Below are 23164 nucleotides of genomic sequence, written 5' to 3'. Positions count from 1 at the left end.
TCTCGGGTAAGCAAAGGCATCTACCTAATATTCAATAATATTGATTACATCATGTTTATTTCATTTTATTTTTATTTACTTATTTATTTTTAGAGGTGGCGAAAGGGCAGAGGGAGTGGAAGAGAGAGAATCTTAAGCAGACTCCACACCTAGCACATTAGCCCCACGGGGCTCAACTTTACAACCCTGAGATCATGACGGGAGCCGACATCAAAAGTCAGATGCTAAAATGACTGAGCCGCGGGCGGTAGCGTGGATCTAAAATGACTGAGCCACCCAGGGGCCCTAAATTTTATTTTTAAATAGGGGTTAATTGTTTATCATTTGTTATAGCACTATAAAATGTATTTTTAAAAATATTTAAGTTGAGTACCAGTCAATTTTTGCCATTCTAACTGGTGTAAGATGGTACCTCAATGTGGTTTTGATTTGAATGTCCCTGATGGCTAATGTTTTTGAAAAACAGTGTGGGGATTCCTCAAAAAAATTGAAGTAGAGTTTCCCCATGACCCAGGAATTATACTACTGGATAATTACCTCAAAGATACAGATGTAGTGAAAAGAAAGGCCATATGTACCCCAATGTTCATAGTAGCAATGTCCACAATAGCCAAACTGTGGAAAGAGCTGAGATGCCCTTCGATAGATGAATGGATAGAAGATGTGGTCCATATATACAATGGAATATTACTTAGCCATCAGAAAGGATGAATACCCAACTTTGGGTCAACATGGATAGGACTGGAGGAGATTATGCTTAGTGAAATACGTCAAACAGAGAAAGTCAGTTATCATATGATTTCATTTACTTGTGAAACATAAGGAATAACATGGAGGACATTAGGAGAAGGAAAGGAAAAGTGAATGGGAAATTGGAGGGGAGACAAACCATGAAAGACTATGGACTCTGAGAAACAAACTGAGGATTTCAGAGGGGAAGGGGTTGGGGGGTGGATGAGCCTGGTGGTGGGTATTAAGGAGGGCACGTATTGCATGGAGCACTGGGTGTTATATGTAAACAGTGAATCTTGGAACACTACATCAAAAACTAATGATGTATTGTACAGTGATTAACATAACACAATAAAAAAAAAAGTTAAATACCAGTCAATGTGAGGAAAATCTTAGATAATTAACAGTACAGTTAGCACAGAAATCTGGGAAGGCTTATGAACAACTGAATATTGATTTGCTGCTGGGTCAGGGAAGCTGTTCTCTGTACTGACTTTGTATTAGAATGCCATAGGGAACTTTATAAATATATAGTTGATAGGATATGATCCCGGACTATTTAAATTAGAATCTCCAGGGAGTGGAGTCAGGACATTGATTTTTTTTTTTAAGTCCTTCAAGTGTTTTTAATGTGCAGACAGTGTTGAGCACCACTGGTGGAAGAGGCAGATTCTAAGGAATGAAGAGTATATGCTCCCTATCCCAACACAGACACAGACAGCCAGAAATAGATACCATGGAACAGACACATACATGTCTTTATTTGAATAAAAAGCTTTCTTTTAAAGGAATAACAATATGTAATTTCAAGTAAACTATTCTCCCTCACACTGCAGATTCAAATGCCTGGGCTTCTTTACCCATTCTACTGGGACCAAACTCAGGTTCAGCCATTAGCTCAATTTGTCACCGTGGGCAGACCACTTGACTTCTCTGTGCACCAATTTCCATTTTTATAAAATAAAGGGGGAAATGGTGTTTGACATGGATGATCCCTAAAGACCCTTCCAACTTATAATCTTTATGGTTCTTTATTTTATATGGAAATGACCAGTTAGTGTTTCCTTCTTGGTTCTGCATTAATGATGTTAATTAAAGATAGAATCATAGTGTGGTATATGAGGTTTTACTTTACTTTTTTATGCAGATAGATTTTGAAAACCGTTTTTTTTTTTTTTTTTCTCTCCCTGAGCTGACAGTTCAGCCAGCAAGCAACCTTTTAAAAGCCTTACTCAGAGCAAGGAAACCAGCCTGCGTATGCACGGAGAAGACATGCTTGACCTAGTAATGAGGACTGTGTAAAATCACATTGATTTTCTTTTTTGACCTCCCTTTCCATTTAACCATTTGTCAATACTGGAGAAAGAAAGCTGTAGCATGTAATTTTTCAGCAACTGGAGAAAAGACAAATTTTCTAGGAAAAGGAAGTTGGAATGCAATTTTGACATGGACTCAGAGCTTTAAGTAGAGTGACTTTTTCCAAGTTTTATGCTGAATATAAATCTGTGGCATCAGACAAGTATTCCTCATTCAGGTCTTTCTGGATGTTTGCCTGGTCCTACTCCTCTTCTGCCTCCAGGACCAACCTAAAATCCCTTTTCTTTTTTCTCTTACCTAACCCCCAAATGTCTTTTAAAACAGTTTAGGGTTTACTTCCGTAAAGTCTGCCATAATGGTTTCAAAAAATCTTGACCCTTTGACAGGATTAAGTGCCTTATCATCAGTGCTTAGCAACACATACCTACTAATATCCTAGTACATACATCACTATCTCATGATTATTGGATGTATTTACCTCACTTGTGAAATCCCAAGATTTTCAAGACCATGGGCATGTTGTTACTCACTTCCTCTCTTCAGGGGCTGACACAGAGTACAGGTTTGGGAAATGGCGAAGAACACTTACTGCTTACAAACTATATTTCATCAAAATGAAAATGTCCTCAAACATTCTGAGCTCAAGAAATATTTTATTTATAGAATTAAAAAATATACCTATATGATAACTCAATTATAATTTCTTCTCAATTCCATATGCAACCTCTAAAGGTGAGATTTGCTTTTCGTAAATCCAGAATTGGAAGCAACGGCCAAAATGTGGCATATTATGGGCCAAAACAGATCAATTGGTTGTCCCTGGCTAGAGTATTGAATTGAAGGGCATTTTGAAAGTATATTAATAATAACCAAGAGTTTCTTGATCATTAGCAATATTCACCAGGGCACTATTAAGAAACTCACAAATAAACAGGGCTTTGTGTTTCAGGAGTTGACTGAATTAATGAAATATAAAAAGGATTTAGATAGCTGAGATGTATGAAGATGTATGGGCAAGCATTTTAGAAGTAGGCCAGTTACATAAAAAACATTCCAATAGTCTGAATTACCATTTGGACCAACTGTGATGTAGGTACAGCAATATTATGCTATTTGAACCAATTTTTCCCAAATCTATTTTGCCATAATGTGATGTGGGGTGTGTGTGTGTATGTGTGTGTGTGGGGGGGGTGTGTGTCTGTGTCTGTGTGTTCACTCCAGCTAAGAGGGTTAGAAGACAAGGGGAAGAGTGCCCTAGATAGATGATATTGTATTAGAAAGCTAATATAATATTTTGATATAAACACATATGTCAGTTACAGTCTCCTTTTCTACTTAAGGGTCAATAAACTTCAGATTAAGATTCACAGTGATATGATAATTATTTATTTACCTATCTCTTTCTTTGGAGTAAGAGCTGTTTGAGAGCAGAAACTATAAACCAAATTCAACTTTGTCTATTATATATACAGACTATATAATATCTGTGTGTTTGTATGTGTGTGTGTGTATGTTTGTGTGTGTGTGAGAGTGTGTGTGTAAAGTTAGGCATGTATATTATGATTTCCTGAATCCATGTGAGTGAATATGGAATAGTACTCATATTCCTCTAACATAAAAATTCTATTACATATTTACTCCTAGATGAACTTTAGTGCTGAATGTACTTCAGAGTTTTGGAGATGATCTTTTCAATTTGAATTGCAACTTATTTAAATCCTCTCTAATTCTTCTCAGTTGTGATATTGCCTTACATTAGGCTGAAACAGTGTGCAGGGAAGAAAAGCCTGGTTTGGCTGCATCAAGGAATGAAAAGTGCATTGCAAACAATGGTTTTTAAAAATATATCAATAGAGAGTAGAAATGAAAGAAATAATACATTCCCCAATACATGTATGTACACATTGTAGTTATACAACAGATCAATAAATAGATGTTTTTAAAAGGTAAACTCTCTTCCTCCCCCGCCTCTCTATAGAAAGTATTCACAACCTCATCTTGGTAGATATATACAGAAAAAGTCACTAATACTAAATATACAGTTCAAATGATGCTTAGATACTGACTGGATACACCCCATCTACCTAACATCCAGACCAAGAAAGGGAACATTATAAATAATCCTTGCTGTTCACTAAACTTCAGCATTAACTACTATCCTCAGTTCTAACAGTGTTCAATTTGCCTATTTATCTATTTCATATAAATGGAATTATATAGTAGTACTAATTTGCACCCAAAGTCTTTCATTTACAATTCTGTTTCTGAGATTCATTCATGTTGTTGCATGAATATATTGGACCCTGTGATACCATCCATATCCAGAAACACCTCTTAGAGTAAAGGGCTTATTACCCCAGTTGCTGGAAATAATGCCAGCAGACTGCCCTCAGCTGTAAGATTCCTTTAACATTGATTTAACTGCAGGGTGCCTGGGTGGCTCAGTTGGTTGAGCACCTGTCTTCAGCCCGGGTCATACCAGGGTCTTGGGATCCCTGCTCAACGAGGAGTCTGCTTCTCTTTCCTCCTTTGCCCCTCCTCCAGCTCCTGTTCTCTCTCTCTCAAAGAAAAAAATAAATGAAATTGATCTAACTGGGGTGACTGGGTGGCTCAGTGGGTTAAGAGTTCAACTCTTGAGGGGTGCCTGGGTGGCTCAGTGGGTTAAGCCGCTGCCTTCGGCTCAGGTCATGATCTCAGGGTCCTGAGATCAAGTCCCGCATCGGGCTCTCTGCTCAGCAGGGAGCCTGCTTCCCTCTCTCTCTCTGCCTGCCTCTCTGCCTATTTGTGATTTCTCTCTGTCAAATAAATAAATGGAAAATCTTTAAAAAAAAAAAAAAGAGTTCAACTCTTGATTTCAGCTCAGGTCCTGGTCTCAGAGTGGTGAGATCATCCTAGCTGGGCTCCCTAGTCAGAGGGAAGTTTGATTTCTCCCCTGATCATGCACTCTCTTATTTTATTTTATTCACTTATTTTAGTGAATAAATCTTAAAAAAAAATTGATTTAACTGAAGAAAACGATCTCACCTACTTGGCTGCTCTCCAGAGTGAATGATATCCAATCACTGATCTATAGGGGGAACATAAGGTCAGCCCTCTTGTCCTAATTCCAGAAATCTCTGATGGACCATTCTTTCTTTAAAAGTCTTTGCAGTGTTGGTCAAACAATTTTGGGGGCACTGGCTTGAAGCTTGACTTCTCCTTCTTGGACTTCTGTCCAATCCTGCTTCCTTCTTTTACCTTACTGCAGTGCTGATCCAAGCAAAACCTCTACTACCAATCTGTAAGTATGTAATTGTCTTTTGTTCATTCTCATTGCTCTAGAGTATCCACTGTTTCCATTAAAAACATGATTCATATTTTTAGTCTACTGTTGCTGGGTATATGAATAGTTTCCAATTTTGATAACTATAAATAGTGCTTACTGTGAACATTTGAGTATATATGCTTAGGTTTTTAGAAGTGGGAACACTGGGCTGTTGACTCTGCATTTTTTCAGTTCTTTAATACATCTATGTTAAATACTGGTATTATATTTCTAAATGAGAGGCCTTTCTCTACTTGAAATAATGAGGAAGACAAATTTTAAATCAGATATGAATTGTATCAGGTTGAAATATGTATGAGTATATATACACACACATATATATGCTTTATATATATATATAATAATTTACAGTATCTCTTTACCTATCTGTATCTTCTTTTTTTTTTTAAGATTTTATTTATTTATTTCACAGAGAGAGAGAGAGAGAGAGAGAGATCACAAGCAGGCAGGCAGAGAGAGGGAGGGAAGCAGGCTCCCTGGTGAGCAGAGAGCCCGATGCGGGATCTGATCCCAGGACTCTGAGATCATGACCTGAGCCGAAGGCAGCGGCTTAACCCACTGAGCCACCCAGGCACCCCTATCTGTCTCTTCTTACTAGAGGAAGAGCTGTTCAATGCTTGTATTTATATGTAATATATAAATATGCTTTACAGTATAGAAATATAATTTATAAACTTTAATATACTATTAGACTTATTTATTTATTTATTTATTTCTATACTTAAAGAAAGATTTCGCTGTGTAACTCAGAGAGTATTTATCCAGAGTGAAGGGTGGGAAAGAAAGAATGTCTTTTAATTAAGAGATAAAAGGGAATGCCAGCTAGAGGAGAATGGGGTTAAAAAGACACACAGAGATGTGTGGAGTTAAATTTTACGTGCATCAAAAATATGACCTATCTCCTGAAAACTGTAAGAAAAGGGGGCTATAAGAAGAAATAGATGAAAGATGTTGAATACATAGGAACTTCTGTGACTTTAGGATATCTTAAGCCATAGTGACATACACAACACTTGGCAAGTGATAGGAGGAACATCTTTGCATTATATTTAATTTGTAATGAGCATCTTGAAGTAGGAGAGTAGTGAAAACATATCCCTGTTATATACCACATGAAAGAGCACAGCATATTTACTAGTGTGGCTAAAGAAACAAAGAAACAAAAGGAAATGAACAAACTAAATCCAACAAAAATTGTTCTGTATTTCTGATTTAAAAAAAATACTTAATATATTTATTTGAGGGGGGTATGAGGGAGAGGGAGAGAATCTCAAATCGACTCCCCACTGAGCACCGAGAAGCACAGACTTGGGCTAAACCCCAGGACACTGAGATCATGACCTGAGCCAAAATCAAGAGTCAAACACTTAACCGACTGAGCCACCCAGGCACCCCTGTGTTGCTGATTTTTGAAAAATATGTTTCTAGAGTTAAAATATTAATTTTATATTTCAATTTATATTGCATTATACTTTTGTTTTACTATAGATGTCCTTCATTATAGCAGGAAACAATTAACATTGTTCCTATTATTAAAATACCAGGTATCTGGTGCATTTTTCTAAGAATTAATTAATAAAGATTAGTCTATACAATTACTTTTTTAAAAACTCCCACATAGATTGACTTGTCTTACGAAAGATATGACTTGTACCTTCTATAGAAAGTTTAAGTTACTTAATAATAACGTAATTGTCAGAGTCTGCTTGGCTGTATTCTTCTCTAATTATCTCTGCACTCTCCTGGAGATCCTTGTTTGTTTGATTTGAATGCTTAAAGAAAAGAGAATAGGCATTGTATCCCTTTAGCATAAGAATAGAACTCTAAAGGAAATTAATCATTAAAAAAATGTCAATTCTGGTCTTTCAAATAAAATGGTGTAGGTATTTTGGGGGTAAAATTGTTCTAGAGTCTTTCTACACATTGATTTCTCATTGCAAATGATACAGGAATCAACCAGTTCCTGTAAGTATGATCTAGATAACCAGTGCCTGGAGGATTTAAGTAGGCATGCTAGAAAACAAAACAAATTTCCCTTACCTATCCCTTAAAAAGAACCTCTGGATGTATTTTAATGATGGAAAACAATAGAACATTAAATGTTCAACCTCTTCTTTTTGTCCATATGTAGTATAATTCTTTTGAACACAGTCCATATTGGATAACATTTAAGTATTTATGAAGATATATTTTTGGATATCTCAATAGAGTATAAGTTCTTAATTCTGTCAGGAGTGAACTGTGCCCTCCCAAAGGTAGTGTCTGACATCCAAACCCCAGGAATTCATACTGTGACCTTATATACACACTCTTTATAGAGGTAATTGACCTAAAATGAAATCATTAGGATAGCCCTAATCCAATAAGACTGGCTTCCTTATAAAATGGAGGCAATTTGGAGACAGACATGTAGACAAGAATACCATATGACCATAAAGATACACCAAAAAGAGAGGCCTGGGACAGAATCTTTCCTCACAGGCCTCAAAAGTTATTGACTCTGCCAACACTTTGATTTCAAACTTCTACCTTCAAACTGTGAGACAAATTTCTGTTGTATCCAATGTGTGATACTTTGTCATGATAGCTATAGTGAACTAACACACTAGTTTATTCAAAATTTTTATCCCTTGGCCACAGATATTAATAGACAGTTTATATGTGTTTATTAGGGGAATAGGTGACTATAATTAAACACACAAATGACTAAACTAATTTTTAAAAACATGTATCATAAAGTTAATACATAAGGGTAACTAGCAAGCTTGAAATATTAGAAATAATTTCTAAAATCTTAACATGTGGTTATTTCTGAGATTAATGTATTTTATAAAAAAGGAGGGGAGATAATATTTGTTGAATTTAGAATATGTTCCATGTAATATTCTCAGCCCTACAGATATATTTTTCAATTAAATTGAATGTCAACTATACAAAGAAGTATTATTTTCCCCCTTTTATAAAAGATATAACAAAAGTTATAGGTAATTTAAAATGTCACTAAGATCAAGTAATTAAAGAGTCTGCATTGAATGAGTAAAAGAAAGTAAATGAGAAGTCTGGCCCAGCACCAAATCTATTTTTTTTCTATCTTTCCAACTTTTTGAAGTGCATAAGATAGTTAACTATAAGGACAGTAAAAGAGATAATTGCAACTTTAAAATGACAATAACGGTGGAAATCTCATCGAAAGACTCCAACAGAAAATGAACAGCTTCCTTTCACCATTTAAAATGTAAATAAAAGTAGAATAAAATTGGGGTTGATGATGAACATGCCATATTCAGTTGACCACATGTGGCCATTTTTTAAAGAAGAATTAATTCTAGCTGTTCTTGAAAGTTCAACAGAACACAAAAATGTCCTAATTTATTCATGATGCCTACAGTAAGCTTTCAATTTTTTAAGTATTTTCAAGGAAAAGCTTACATCTTAAGCAAAAGACCATCATGCTTGATTTTAAAGGACCAGATTTCATATTCTGGTTCTAACATTAATACCATTAGAACTTTGAGAATTTGTTTGACCATTTCTTCATTTAATAAAATATAAATGGAAGAGCCTTACTTACCTGAAACTATCCATGATTCTATTTGAAGACATTAGAAAATACAGTTGACTTTTAAAAACACCCTATGTAAAGGTGGGATTAAGCTTTTTGGGGACAGAGGATACCAAGATGTTCCAGATGAGTGACATGAAAAGGAAACATTGTTGGTTTGCTAATGATCCCTTGAAAAGTTTTGGCTATTCAGCTATGTGATCAGGAGAATAGATAAGAGATAGATACTTTTTTTTTGGAAACTTGCAAAACTAATTTAGACTTGGATATAATGGAGATAGGATGATAGTCCCAGAGATTGAGGCAAACTGGAAAGAAAAGAATGTTCAGATAAGAATATTAAGCACTCTTAAAAACATTATAGGCAAAAGCGTCCTTGCATCTAGGAGGAGAAAGCTTGGGCATCATAAATCTTCATGTGTTAGGGGAAGAATAAAGGAAAAAGTGATGTTGTATAAATAAAATAAAATTTTCTCCCGTAATAAGCTAATTTGATAATACAGATGAAAACTGAAACACTAGTGAACTGAGTTCTGAAAATTTTGAACCTTTTACTATGTTGGAAGAACCACATTCTAAAGGATTCAAAATGGACACAATATTTCACTTACATGAAGCTATGGAGACACCTCAAAGCAATCAAACAAAACACTGTGGGAATTATCTTCTGGCACATTGGGGGAAAAAAGGTGAACATTAATTTGTCCTTTTTTGCTCTAATCTCATTTAAGTTACTTAGCCATTTAGAATGACTAGAAAGAAAATGAACCATTATCAACTCCCATTGTCTTATTTTCTGTGAGGTACTCCCAATAAAACGTCTAGCCCTGAGCATCCAATCACTCTGTTTATTTGTCCTTTGTGTGCTTGTTTCCTCCCAGACTGTTTTGCCTGAGCGTTACTGTTTGGTGATTTACAGATAAGATTCATGTAATGATTTGGAAATCAAAACAGAAAATGTTCATTGAGTGCAAAAACACATCAGAACAGATATTTTAATGGAAACAAATAAATAAGCCTGCACAGACCAAGGGTGTGAGGTATGTGTGACCCTTATCTGAATAACGTGTATAGAATGTCAAACTTTGGAACTTCCAGTTTTGTTTAAAAATTCTATTTCATTATTGTTATTTAAAAATTAATTTACTGGCCGTGGTGGTAGTGGTGGTGGTAGTGGGAGTGGTATTGATGCTTTCTTGAGTTCTTATAAAAAAGACGTCAGAAAGAACAACCCAACTAACTATAGCATTTGGTATTTGAAGAGCCTGCAGCCCAGCAAGAAAGGTGCTATAAACAATCCCTCTTAGGTTAACAACAGAGTGATGTAAAGATTCTGTGTTCTTCCTCTTCAGCAGAGACCCTATATAGGTCCATCACAACTGCCAGTGGTGATTGACTGGCAGTGGCAGAATAGCATGCTACTCCTAGAAAGATTCTGTTATTATCTAGGCAAAGCAGGGAAATGCCACGACATATTAATAATGTCTCCCATTTGTGCAGGAGAGGTGTAAGAGACGTATGTACTATATTTTCATTCCAAATGCCACGACTTTGCATCTCTTTCTAGGGAAAATACATTTACCCAGAGATTTTTTTTTAATATTTTATTTATTTTATTTGCAGACAGAGATCACAGTAGGCAGAGAGGCAGGCAGAGAGAGGGGGAAGCAGGCTCCCTGCTAAGCAGAGAGCCTGATGCGGAGCTCGATCCCAGGACCCTGGGATCATGACCTGAGCTGAAGGCAGAGGCTTTAACCCACTGAGCCACCCAGGCGCCCCTACCCAGAGATTTTTAACTGTTTGGCTAAATGATCTTCTATTAAGTTTTACATTTTCTCTTTCTTTTTTTTTTTTTTTTTAAAGATTTATTTATTTATTTGACAGAGAGAGATCACAAGTAGGCATAGAGGCAGGCAGAGAGAGAGAGAGAGAGAGGAGGAAGCAGGCTCCCTGCTGAGCAGAGAGCCGGACGTGGGACTCGATCCCAGGACCCTGAAATCATGACCCAAGCAGAAGGCAGCGGCTTAACCCACTGAGCCACCCAGGCGCCCCACATTTTCTCTTTCTTTCTTTTTTTTTTTTTTTTTTTAAGATTTTATTTATTTATTTGACAGAGAGAGATCACAAGTAGGCAGAGAGGCAGGCAGAGAGAGAGGAAGGGAAGCAGGCCCCCCGCCGAGCAGGGAGCCGGATGCGGGACTCGATCCCAGGACCCTGAGATCATGACCTGAGCCGAAGGCAGTGGCTTAATCCACTGAGCCACCCAGGCGCCCCACATTTTCTCTTTCTGATGTGTACGGTCTGATAAAGCATTGGTTAAGCCAGCTAATTATATTAGGGTAAGATAAAATGTATAGAATTTTGCTCTAAGCTAAAACTCAACATTAAGATTTATTTGGCTTTTTTTTTTGGTTTGGATTACAAATACAGTAAAAATAAAGATTTTCCAAACTTTGACAGTTTGGATTTAAGTTATTTAGACTTAGAATTAAATATATCTGTCCAACAATAGATTTTAGTAAAGTAATGGGTATCCCATGGCTCTTCCGTTTGGAAGGGTTAAAGACAAATACATTTTTGTTATAATAGACATAGTAGAGAAATATCAAACTTCTGCTGGGGAACTGGATTCAATATTTGTAAGGTCCCTTTCAACTGTGAGGTTCTGTGAGGTAAGCGTATCTCTCTGGGTGAAGAGACACTACTTTATGCTACTGGATTCCTAGACAATGTTTTCTCTCTAGATCAGTAATCTTCACATGCTAAGGATTCATAAAATTTGAGACTTTATTTTCTATAATTCCATATATGTTGTAGGTTTTCCATATCAAAAACAACTGATCCATTCCTTCTTTAAATAACTCATTCTTAAGTGCCTATTATAGTGGCACACGCTCACTGGAATGCAATGGCAAATAAAATCAGATACCAACCATCTTTGCTTTCACAGACCTTGCAGGCTACAGTTTGGAAAGACATTCATGACCAAAGGAATACAAGGAAGGACTAGATATACATGTAATGAATGTTACCGGTGCCCTGATTAGATCACCTTTACCAGCTGGTGTAATCATCCCTCTTCCCTCTCTATGCTTTGTTTGTTGGTAACGACCTATAGCTGTCCTGATCTCAGAGCACTGCTACTGGCTATCCAGGAGCTAATTAGCTGAATATTCTAGCATATCACCTCTCTGCCTTACCTTGGTTAACAACTAAGGCTGACTGGAGGGGTGTTACACAAGGCTGCCCTCTGCTAAAGGTAGGATTAACTCTGCGGTAGAATTGGTACTCCAGACTTTAGAAGAACTTGATGCTCATCTGGAGCTGGGTCTACATTTTGTTCTTTCTTTTTTTTCTTCTTCTTCCTTTTATAACCGGCCTCTCTTACTCCCACTGTCTCCCAAAAAACTACTTAAGCAAAAGCCCATACTGGCTTCAGACTTCACTTCTAGGGCATGAAAGCTATGATAATACCTAAATGTAATTTTTGACAATTTATGAAGTATGTGTGGTATTCCTTTTAGGACACATCAGGGGTTGAGATAATGAGATGGGAAGAGTTTCCCAGACAGAGAGAAATGTGTGTCATAGAACACAAGAAAGAAGCATCATGGAACATTTGAAGAAGAGACAGGTTTTGTGAGGCTGAATCACGGAGGATGTTAAAAGGTGAGGTGAAAGTTAAGAGGAGATGGAAGAGCAAGGAAGGGCGGGACTCTTCAGGCCACAGTAAGGAGAATGGATTGCAATTGAAGTGTGATGACAAGGCATTGAGATGTTAAAGGAGGATAACAGGATCAGATGAAAGTAAAAGTACATTTAACAGACTTAGTAACATTTTTCTAGGTATGTTTCCTCAACCTAAAAAAATCAAATTTAATTAAAATAAAATTTTAAAAAATGAGCAGAGGATCTAAACAGATATTTCTCCAAAGAAGACATACAGATGGCCAATAGACACATGGAAAAATGCTCAACATCACTTATCATCAGGGAAATGCAAATCAAAACCACCGTGAGAGATCACATTAAACCTGTCAGAATGATTAGAATAGAAAAGACAAGAAATAGTAAGTGTTGGTGAGGATGTGGAGAAAAGGGAACTATCATGCACTTTTAAAATATAAATTGGTGCAGTCTCGTGGAAAACAGTATCGAGGTTCCTCAAAAAATTAAAAATAGAATTAACATATGATTCTGTAATTCCATTACTAGGTATTTACTCAAAGAAAATGAAGACACTAATTTGAATATATATATGTACCCCTATGTTTATTGTAGGATTATTTACAATAGCCAAGATATAGAAGCAACTTAGTGACCATCAGTAAAGAAGATGTGGAATATATATACAATGGAATATTACCAGGTATAAACAAGAATGAGATCTTGCTATTTGTGACAACATGGATGGACCTAGAAATTATTATGCTAAGTGAATAAGTCATACAGGAAAAGACAAATACCATATGATTTTATATACATGTAAAAATCTAAACAAAAAATTCCAAACCAAAAAAAAAAAAAAAAAAAAAAGAACAAATAAAGCAGAAACAAACCCATAAATAAAACAAAGGAACTGGTAGATGCCAGAGGGGAAAGGGACAGGGAGATGGGTAAAAATGGGTAAAGGGAAGTATGAGGTACAGGCTTCTAGTTATGGAATTAGTAGATCATGGGAAAGAAAGGTACAGCATAGGGAATATAGTCAATGATACTGTAAGAGTGCTCATTGTTTGGAGATGGAGAGTAACCATGCTTATGGTAAACACAGCATAACTTATACTTTTGTCATCGTGTTGTGCCCATGAAACTATAAAATTGTGTGTCAACTGATTTATCGAGGTGCCTGGGTGGCTCAGTTGGTTAGCTGTCTGACTTTTGATTTCATCTCAGGTTATGAAATCAAGCCTCAAGTCAGGATCCGTGGGAAGTTGGCTTGTCCCTCTCCTTGCCCCCAGTCCCTTGCTCATGCTCTCTCTCTCTCTCTCAAATAATCTTTTTTTTTCCCTAAGGTACATTTATCAATGTGAGCTGAAAAGTACAATATATATGTATTTCTCCCTGGTTATTCTTTGATAAACCTTATCCATCAGACATTCAACAGACCTAACGTTCAAACTAGTATAACCATCTGTTCCTTAGGCCTACTTATGCACAACAGTGATATTTCTTTCTATGCTTATTCTATCTTAGAGCTGTGCTCTGCTTCCTTTCTCCAAGCAAACCCACACATATTGCCTATTATCTCCCTTCTATATTTATTCTCCAGGATAAAAATACAACATCTTATACAACATTCTTCAAAACACTTGTTTTGGAATATTCTTGGTTCCAGGAAGTGGATAACAATTCAAAGAAGTGAAACTTGCTCTTGAGCAAATGACTGAAGAAAACCAATGGGAGGATAAAAGTTTCATCAAGATATAGGTCATTTCATTTAGACACAAATGGAATCTGGAAATTATTAGAGGTCATCTTAGTTATTATAAGTTAAACTGATGACTTATGCAGAAGACACTGTTTTATTTTTTCCCTCATTTTCTTATTAACTACACCTTTGTCAATGAAGATTTATAGAATAGAAGAGTCAAGGGCCACTTGGATAATTGGTCAGTCAAGTGTCCAACTCTTGAATTTGACTTGAATTTGAATTTATCTCAGGGTGGTAGGATCAAGCCCTCCATTAGTCTCCAACATCAGTGGGGAGTCTACCTGAGATTATTCCCTCTCCCTCTGCCCCTCCACCAACGCCACCCTACTATGATAAATAAATAAATAAATAATAAATATCAGAAAAAAAAGAAAAGCCAAGAAGTCCATCTTTGAATGATATTTAAAATGACTAATGTTGGGGCACCTGGGTGGCTCAGTGGGTTAAGCTGCTGCCTTCGGCTCAGGTCATGATCTCAGGGTCCTGGGATCGAGTCCCACGTGAGGCTCTCTGCTCAGCGGGGAGCCTGCTTCCTCCTCCTCTCTCTCTCTCTCTCTCTCTGCCTACTTGTGATCTCTCTGTCAAATAAATAAATAAAATTTTTAAAAAATGACTAATGTTGTTAGTAGAGCTAACATTCTAGTTGGAATGGAAGCTCAAAGTGGAAACAGTTTTACAATATAGCTGCCTTCATAATTAAATGGCCTACCTGACTAGTGTGTGATGGTGTGTATCCCAAGAGCAAATCCAAAATGACCTACAGAATTTGTCCTTTAGCCAAAGGGTTATACAAGAGATCATAAATTGATTATTTATTGAACTTTTATTAAGGCCTATTCTTTTTTTCTTTCAGATTTTATTTATGTATTTATTTGAAAGACAGAGGTCACAAGTAGGCAGAGAGGCAGGCAGAGAGAGAGGAGGAAACAGGCTTCCTGCTGAGCAAAGAGCCTAACTTGGGGCTTGATCCCAGGACCCTGGGATCATGACCTGAGCCAAAGGCAGAGGCTTTAACCCACTTTAATGGGGCTTTAACCCAGGCACCCCTAAGACCTATTCTTCTAATGAAGGCACTTGTGATGAGCGCTGGGTGTTTTATGTAAGTGATGAATCACTAAATTCTACTTTTGAAATTAATATTACACCTTTTCTTTTTTTTTAGATTTTATTTATTTATTTATTTGTCAGAGACTGAGAGAGAGAGAGAACAAGCAAGGGGAGCTGCAGGCAGAGGGAGAAGCTGGCTCCCTGCTAAGCAAAGGGCCCAATGCGGGACTCGACCCCAGGACTCCGAGATCATAACCCAAGCTAAAGGCAGCCACTCAACTGATTGAGCCACCCAGAAGTCCCAATATTACATCATATGTTAGCTAATCAAAATCTGAATAAAACCTTGAAACTTTTTTAAAAAGGACTTATTCTAGGGATTTTTTTTTATTTTGTTTTGTTTTGTTTTGTGAGGTCCTGGGGATATAAATATGAATTACTTGCTCCAGTAACTCAGTCTAATGTAACATGTCTCCATAAAATCTGCTGAATAGATCAGAGGATATTAATTGTTAAAAGTGAGATGCTCTTACTTCTAAAATATGATGAACTTAAAGATTTGTTGTTTTAAAATATGTAGGTATCTGATCATGCTTGTAATGTGCCACCCCATGTCACAACCAGAATTACTACCATGGATATTATGTCATCTTACTGACCTCAGTACACAAACTAGGGTTTACAGAGACTAAAAACAAAAATAAACACTTAGATATATTCTACTTCAACTCCCCACAGGAAAAGTGTGTCTCAACTTCTCTGGAGGTGGCATATAATTATGTTTAATTGTCCTTATCAATAGCAACAACCAGATAATATGCCACAAATACATATAAAACTCCATCTATCTACCTACCTACCTAACTACCTATCTCTATCTGCATTTTTCTAGCTAAATAGTGTGTTATACACGCACACAAGCAGTATCTTTTTCATCTAATTAACATTATGGAAATCTGCCCATGTAATTAAAATTTTTTTATTATTACCATATTTAATTGACTATGTTATCTACTAATAACTATTATTTATTTAACCATTTTTGTGAATCTGAGATGTCTGTTATTTTTAATAGAAATAATATACCAAAAATGCTTTTTATATACTTAAGAGAATTCCTATATTAAAAAATTATAACACTGATACTATTGAGAAAAAATGCAGGATGTTTTAAAAATGCTTATTATCCTGCAAACTCACTTTATAAATGATTTTATTTTGCATTGCTGGTATTAGAATGTCTAGAAAAGTAGAATGTTAAAATCTTCATTTGCAAATAAGATGTGTGTGTGTCTTTGAAGGTTTCAAAAAATCCAAACAAATCCTTGAACATTCTTCAGTGGAGGGATGGAATTATGTCCCATTGCCTTGACTCTGGGTGGGCCTATCACTGCCTCAGCCCATAAATACATCTAGATGAATTCCAAACCTAGCCCATAAAAAGTCATACAGGGTTTACCTTGTTTACTGTAACACTTACTCTTGGAAATTTAACAAGCTGACAAGTAGAAGTCCAACTATTCTGACGCTGCCATGCCAGAAGCAACATACAGGTGATTTGCTTAAGAGTACCACCTGAGACCATCCTTCAGCCGTCACAACTCAGGCACCAGATATGTAAGTAGCAAAGGTAACCTGGATCCACAGAAATGGATCCTCTGCCCTTCCAACACCCTCAGGATTAAGACACCCCCAGTCATTTGAGGACAGTTTAAAGCAGAGAAATTTGACATTGTACATCCTAGGCAAATAAAACTCACAGGATCAATGAGTATAGTCAAATTGTTGCTGGGGCCATTTGTGGAACAATGTCTTCCACTTTCAGACTAGGAATTTCTTTCTTTCTTTCTTTCTTTTTTTTTTTTTTAAGATTTTATTTATTTATTTCACAGAGAGAGAGATCACAAGTAGGCAGAGAAGCAGGCAGAGAGAGGGGGAAGCAGGCTCCCTGCTGAGCAGAGAGCCAGACATGGGGCTCGAACCCAGGACTCTGAGATCATGACCTGAGCTGAAGGCAGAGGCTTAAACCATGAGCCACCCAGGTGCCCCCAGAGGAGGAATTTCAAATAATTTCCAAGTCAATGGCATTGTAGGCATCTTCCTTGGGAGAAATATTTCCATTAATATACATAATTAACAAATCCTGGACACAACCCCTAAATTATAAAGCCAGCACCAAGGTTCCTTTAATAATATCCAAATATAAAAAAAATGAATACTAGAACATTCCATTACCACAAGATGCAGTTGTAAGGAGACAGTATCTATGTATTGACCCATTAGCAAATATATCCTAATAAGTAATGTGCAATTTAATTAGATGTTTTCATTTTGTAATCCTCTTAGGGAGGAGCTAATATGGACTGAAGATCTGAAGAGCATCTAGTTACAACAGACAGAAATGAAAAGTCAACAACAATGCAAAATATACACAGGGGAGCTGACAAGGGAGTCCTGCCAACTACTTAAAAAATAATGAATTTAGGATTGAGTTCCTGGAACTGCCACGCACTCCCAAAACTTCAGGACATTTAAAGAACATGGCTGCAGAAAAGGGTCATTCATCATGACAAAACTGAAGGAGAATATATTTAAATTTCATTCTAATTCATATATCCATGAATTCAGTTTTGTGTCCTGACATTCACAGGACAAGATATATTCAAGACATTGGTTCCAACAATTATATGAAGGGCCATGCTTTAGATAAAAAACAGAAACGCAGGTGATAATATTTTATCAAGAGATCTTCCAGTTCAATTCCCTCAGTGCTTAGACACTGTGCCGTGGTTTTGAACATTAGTGCTATTTCTTACTTTCCCTTGATGTGTGTCATTCTCTGTGTTCATACTCTGAGAAGCCAGAGTGACAGTGATACATCTCATCCTTGGAGGTAATTGCATATCTCATCCCAGCCAGTCTAATACGAGACTTCTGAATCATTTTTTTCCTGGTGGTCTATTATAATGATATCAGTAACTGTCGATAATCCATTAGCATATGAGCACTTGAGTTAAAGCAATAATTACCTGTCATTCTCACCCCAACATTGTATGTGGTTAGTGTCTTTATCTGGTGACATTTCCATCCGGTAAAGGTAGAGGGAAAATAAACTGGAGTCAGATAATAAACTGAAATCCATTTCTTATTATTTGGGAGGCAGTGACATTAAAGAGATTCAATGTGGAGGGAGCACTTTTTAAATTTAAAATTTATTTTGTTTTTTAAAAGAATGAGTTTACTTTAAAAATATATTATAGGCTAATCTTTTAACACAAATGAGTTGCAGACTTCTGCTGAATCTGAACCTGACTTCCCACATGAGTCATGTGATAAAACGATCTGTTTGTTGAAGGAAAGATAAAGCTCACACCATCAGGTCTAAATAAATACTGCCACATATTTAATATGTATTCCAGCAATTGTACTGTTTCAGTATCAACTCTTAATCTTCAATCAATAATCAAGTCTGAATGATATATTTGGGGGAAAATTGAATGTACAACCAATAGAGGTGGGGGAGATTTCAGGTCCCACCACCCATGTGTCCCGGAAAAGTCACTTAATCCTTTTGAACTGACTCATCCAAATAATGAGGAAACTGATATGTATCAATTTCACAATTATAAATTTCAAATAAAAACAGGTGTAAAAGCTTCTCCCACATAATCCACAATAAAACTGTTAAGCCTGGAAACCACAGTGAAACAGAGGGAATCAGAGCTTTAGCCTCTACTCTGAGAAATGTCTGAAAATGGAGAGAGCTGGAGCCATTGTCTATTAGCAACAGGGTAGTTTTCCTAAGTAGAATTCAATGTAGACATTTTTCATTTTTCTATCTAATCTCAAGGGAATATATTAATCCAGTGTCTGCATTACTACACAAAGAAGAAATATGTTGAAACTGCCTCAGAATAAGATGATTTCAGATAATATTAAGTTTGTGAAATTACACATTTACAAGATATACTTTTTTTTTTTTTAAGTTCTCAAGTAAAAGATGAACCTAGGTATGTTTTTAAATGAGCTAGTAAGGTTCTTATAAGCGATACCAGCTGGATAGTTATAGACAACTGGGGAACTGAGCCACTTGGTAAAAGTGCCTAAAAGGAAGCAGACCTCCCTGGGTTAAAGGTTCATGGCAGGGGACAGAAATATGAAATAAGAAAAAGCAGGAGCTTTGGAATCACTCATACTTGGCATTGATTCTAGCTCTGTAATTTAATACATGAGTGAAGTAGGACAATTTACTGATCACTCTGAACCTGCTTCTTTATTGATAAATCGAGTGTCTAGTTTTCATCAAACACAACAGTTCCTATAGATCTCATCATTACCCTCTGTCCTAACAGTTATTGAAAGGTTCACCTGACAGAAACTCACATTTTAGGGAAACTTATTCTAACAAAAAATTCTGATGGTTAGAAATAGAAATTCTCTTTACTGCTCATTACTTATGCAATAGTTTATCCTTTTATTTGTGTTTTTAAATGTTAAAAGGAAATATTAATTTATGAATACAGTTTGAAAAAATCCAAAGAGCATAAAAATAAACAAAATCGAAGAGAAATGCTCTCTCTCACCCAAAACAAACATTAAACAATTTTGTGGGAAATTTTTCTAAGAGAAAAAGTGAGTACTAGCCTAATGTGTACACACATATTTTTATTTATGTTACTAATATTATATAATGTACACTATTCTGCATCTTGCTTTTTGATATAAAATACCTAGGAAATGAAATTTCTTCATCATGACATGTATTCTCTTAATCTATCCTTATTAAAAGGCCTTCTGCATAAGGAAATGTGAGGTGGAAAAAAACAATGAACTGAATTCAAACCACATCTCAGACACTTGTTTTTCATGTGCACTAAAAAGACATCTTACCTCCCCAAATCTCAGTTTTCTCACTTTCTCACTTTCTTTTAAAAAAGGTAGGAAGCAAAATTTACTTGCCTTTCTTTTCAAAGAAAGCTACAGAGCTGGAGAATATATTTGCAAATCATGTACACCAAGGATTAATATCTAGAATGTGTAAGACTTGTCCAAACTGATCAGTAAACTAAATAAATAGTCCAATTAGAAAATGGGGAAAACACATAAAAATATATTGTAAATAATCAAATGAAATGATCCTGAGCACCAACCTCCTTTAGGGAATTGCAACTCAAAACCTCAAAACCATTTTGAACTATCACTCTAACCTCTCAGAATGTCCTAAAAAATTGACAATCCAGAATGCCAGTGAAGGTGCAGAGAGGTTGATTCACTCATGTGTGCTGGTGGAAAGTAAAATAACATTCGCACTCTGGTAATTTTAAGTTTCTTTTGAAAAGCAGATATGCAACTACCATATGACCATGTGACCCAACTATTGCACTAATGGGTAATTGATCCCAGAGAAAAGAAACCTATGTCACATAGAAGCCTGTATGTGGATGTTTATAGAAGCTTTATTCATAATAGCCCCAAACTGGAAACAATTTTATACCTTTCAATCATTAATGATTAAATAAACTCTGGTACCTCCATACTATAGACCACTAGTCAGCAAAAAGGAATGTAGTCTTAATACACACAGCAGTCTGGATGATTTCACAGAATTTTCTTGGTAGAAAAACAAACAAACAAACAAACAAAGGTAATCCACTATATGATTCCATATATAGGGCATTCTTTAAATGACAAGATGGTGAAAATAAAGAGCAATGGTTGTCATTGGTTGATTAATGGAGGGATGAAGGTTGGAGGAAAGTGGCTATGGCAGGGAAAGGACAACATGAACCATTTTGCATCTTTACTGTGTCAGTGTCAATGTGCTGGTGAGGATATTGTGCTCTACTTCTGCAGTATGTCACCGTTGAGGAAAATAGGGTAAAGGCCACATGGGATCTGGCGTATTATATTTTGAAGCTGCAGGTGATAAAAGTATCTCAAAATAAAAAGCTCAATAAAAAAAATCCACTAATCCACTGTCATTTTCTCTTCTGACCTGCATAGTATGATGAAAAATCTGTAGTAGTGAAATCATTGTTCTCTTCTATATAATGTATTGGTTTTCTCTAGGTGATTTCAAGATGTTTTTCTCTTTATCTTTGGTTTTCAGCAATTATGGTGTGTCTAAGCATGGTTTGCTTTGAATTTATCATCTCCATGCTAGTCACCTCTCCAGGCATGTTCCCCACTGTGTGCATAAGCACGTGTGCATGCGCACACACTGTCACACACACACACCCTACATACAGCATACAATTTGCCTGCTTGTGTGTTTTCCTCAGAATCGCCAGGCATTTTATTTATTTATTTTTGTATATTTTGTCTAGTATTTGTGGTACCATCAGAACTGTTTTAATGATGAATTGCCTAGAAGTTCTGAACTATAAATTCTGAAGTTTATCATTTTAACCTCTTTAGCTACAACCATGTCCTTAGAATATTCTAATTAGCCTATATAAATTGTAAATCTGTGTAATATATAACTAATATGTATAATTAAATATGTTGTTTTATATGTCAATAGACTAATATATTTATATAAATATATATGAAACTATGTATATAACTACCTAATTAATCCATCACTCTCTTTCTATAGCTATAAGGTACAAATAAGAGCCAGTCACTAGAGTATGTGGAACTGAATTGAATTAGAAACTCTTTTGGTAATCTCTTTCAGTCAATTATGGCAGAGTGATAAAAAAGTATTTCAGACCCATTTGCCCTGGAAAATCTTATTTATTATACCCTACTTTTTGAGACCTTCGCAAAACTAAAGATTCCAATCCTCTTTCAAAGTCCTTATTGGAATTGTAAAGGAGAACTCTTATTTGTTGCTTTTTGTCTCTGAGGCATAGGACCCTCACACATTTTTTTTTTTAATTCCCTTGCTGGATATAAGGAGCATTATCAGATGGCATTTAGGTGATCCCAAGCACCCAGAGAGCAGTAACATTATGGCTCTACTCAACGTCCTTAAAAGCCCTGCCTCCTATCATTTGCAACCTGATATTCCCCAGGTGCTCTCTGCAGCTCTGCTCTGCAGACGGAGCACATCCACATGGGCTATAGTCCATGCACAGGGTACAGAGGCTGATTTTACTTATCAGAAAGGAAGAGCACAGATCATAGACAGCCAATTCTCTGCTCAAAGCATAAAAGAATCCCCCTAATTGACTGATCAAAATCTGCTATGCCTCCATGTTTTTTTGCAGCCTGAAGTACAGACTTGTTAACATGGCACAGAAGCCCTTCCGCATCCTCACTGCCTCTGAATTCCCAGCTGTTCTCTAGTAAATATATCTTTATCTTGCTTCATTTGCAATAGGTCACCGGTCACGCTGTGCTCTTCTTTACCTATGCGCCTTTAGAAAAGGTTATTCTCTCTATATGAACTTTCTTTATCACCTTCACCATTTATTTTTTAAATAAATTAATTAACATATAGTGTATTATTAGTTTCAGAGGTAGAGTTTAGTGATTCATCAGTTGCACGTAATACCCAGTGCTCATCACAGCAATGACCCATCCCTCCAAACCCCTCCCCTCCAGCAACCCTCAGTTTGCTCTCTATAGCTAAGAGTCTCTCATGGTCTGTCTCCCTCTCTGATTTCATCTTATTTTATTTTTCCTTCCCTTCCCCTATGTTCATCTGTGTTGTTTTTTAAATTCCACATATGAGTGAAATCACAGGATATTTGTTTTTCTCTGACTTATTTCACTTAGCATAATACCCTCTAGTTCTATC

The sequence above is a fragment of the Mustela nivalis genome, assembly GCF_964662115.1.
Source record: "Mustela nivalis genome assembly, chromosome: 18".
NCBI lineage: Eukaryota > Metazoa > Chordata > Mammalia > Carnivora > Mustelidae > Mustela > Mustela nivalis.
Note: the sequence above shows the minus strand (reverse complement) of the source record.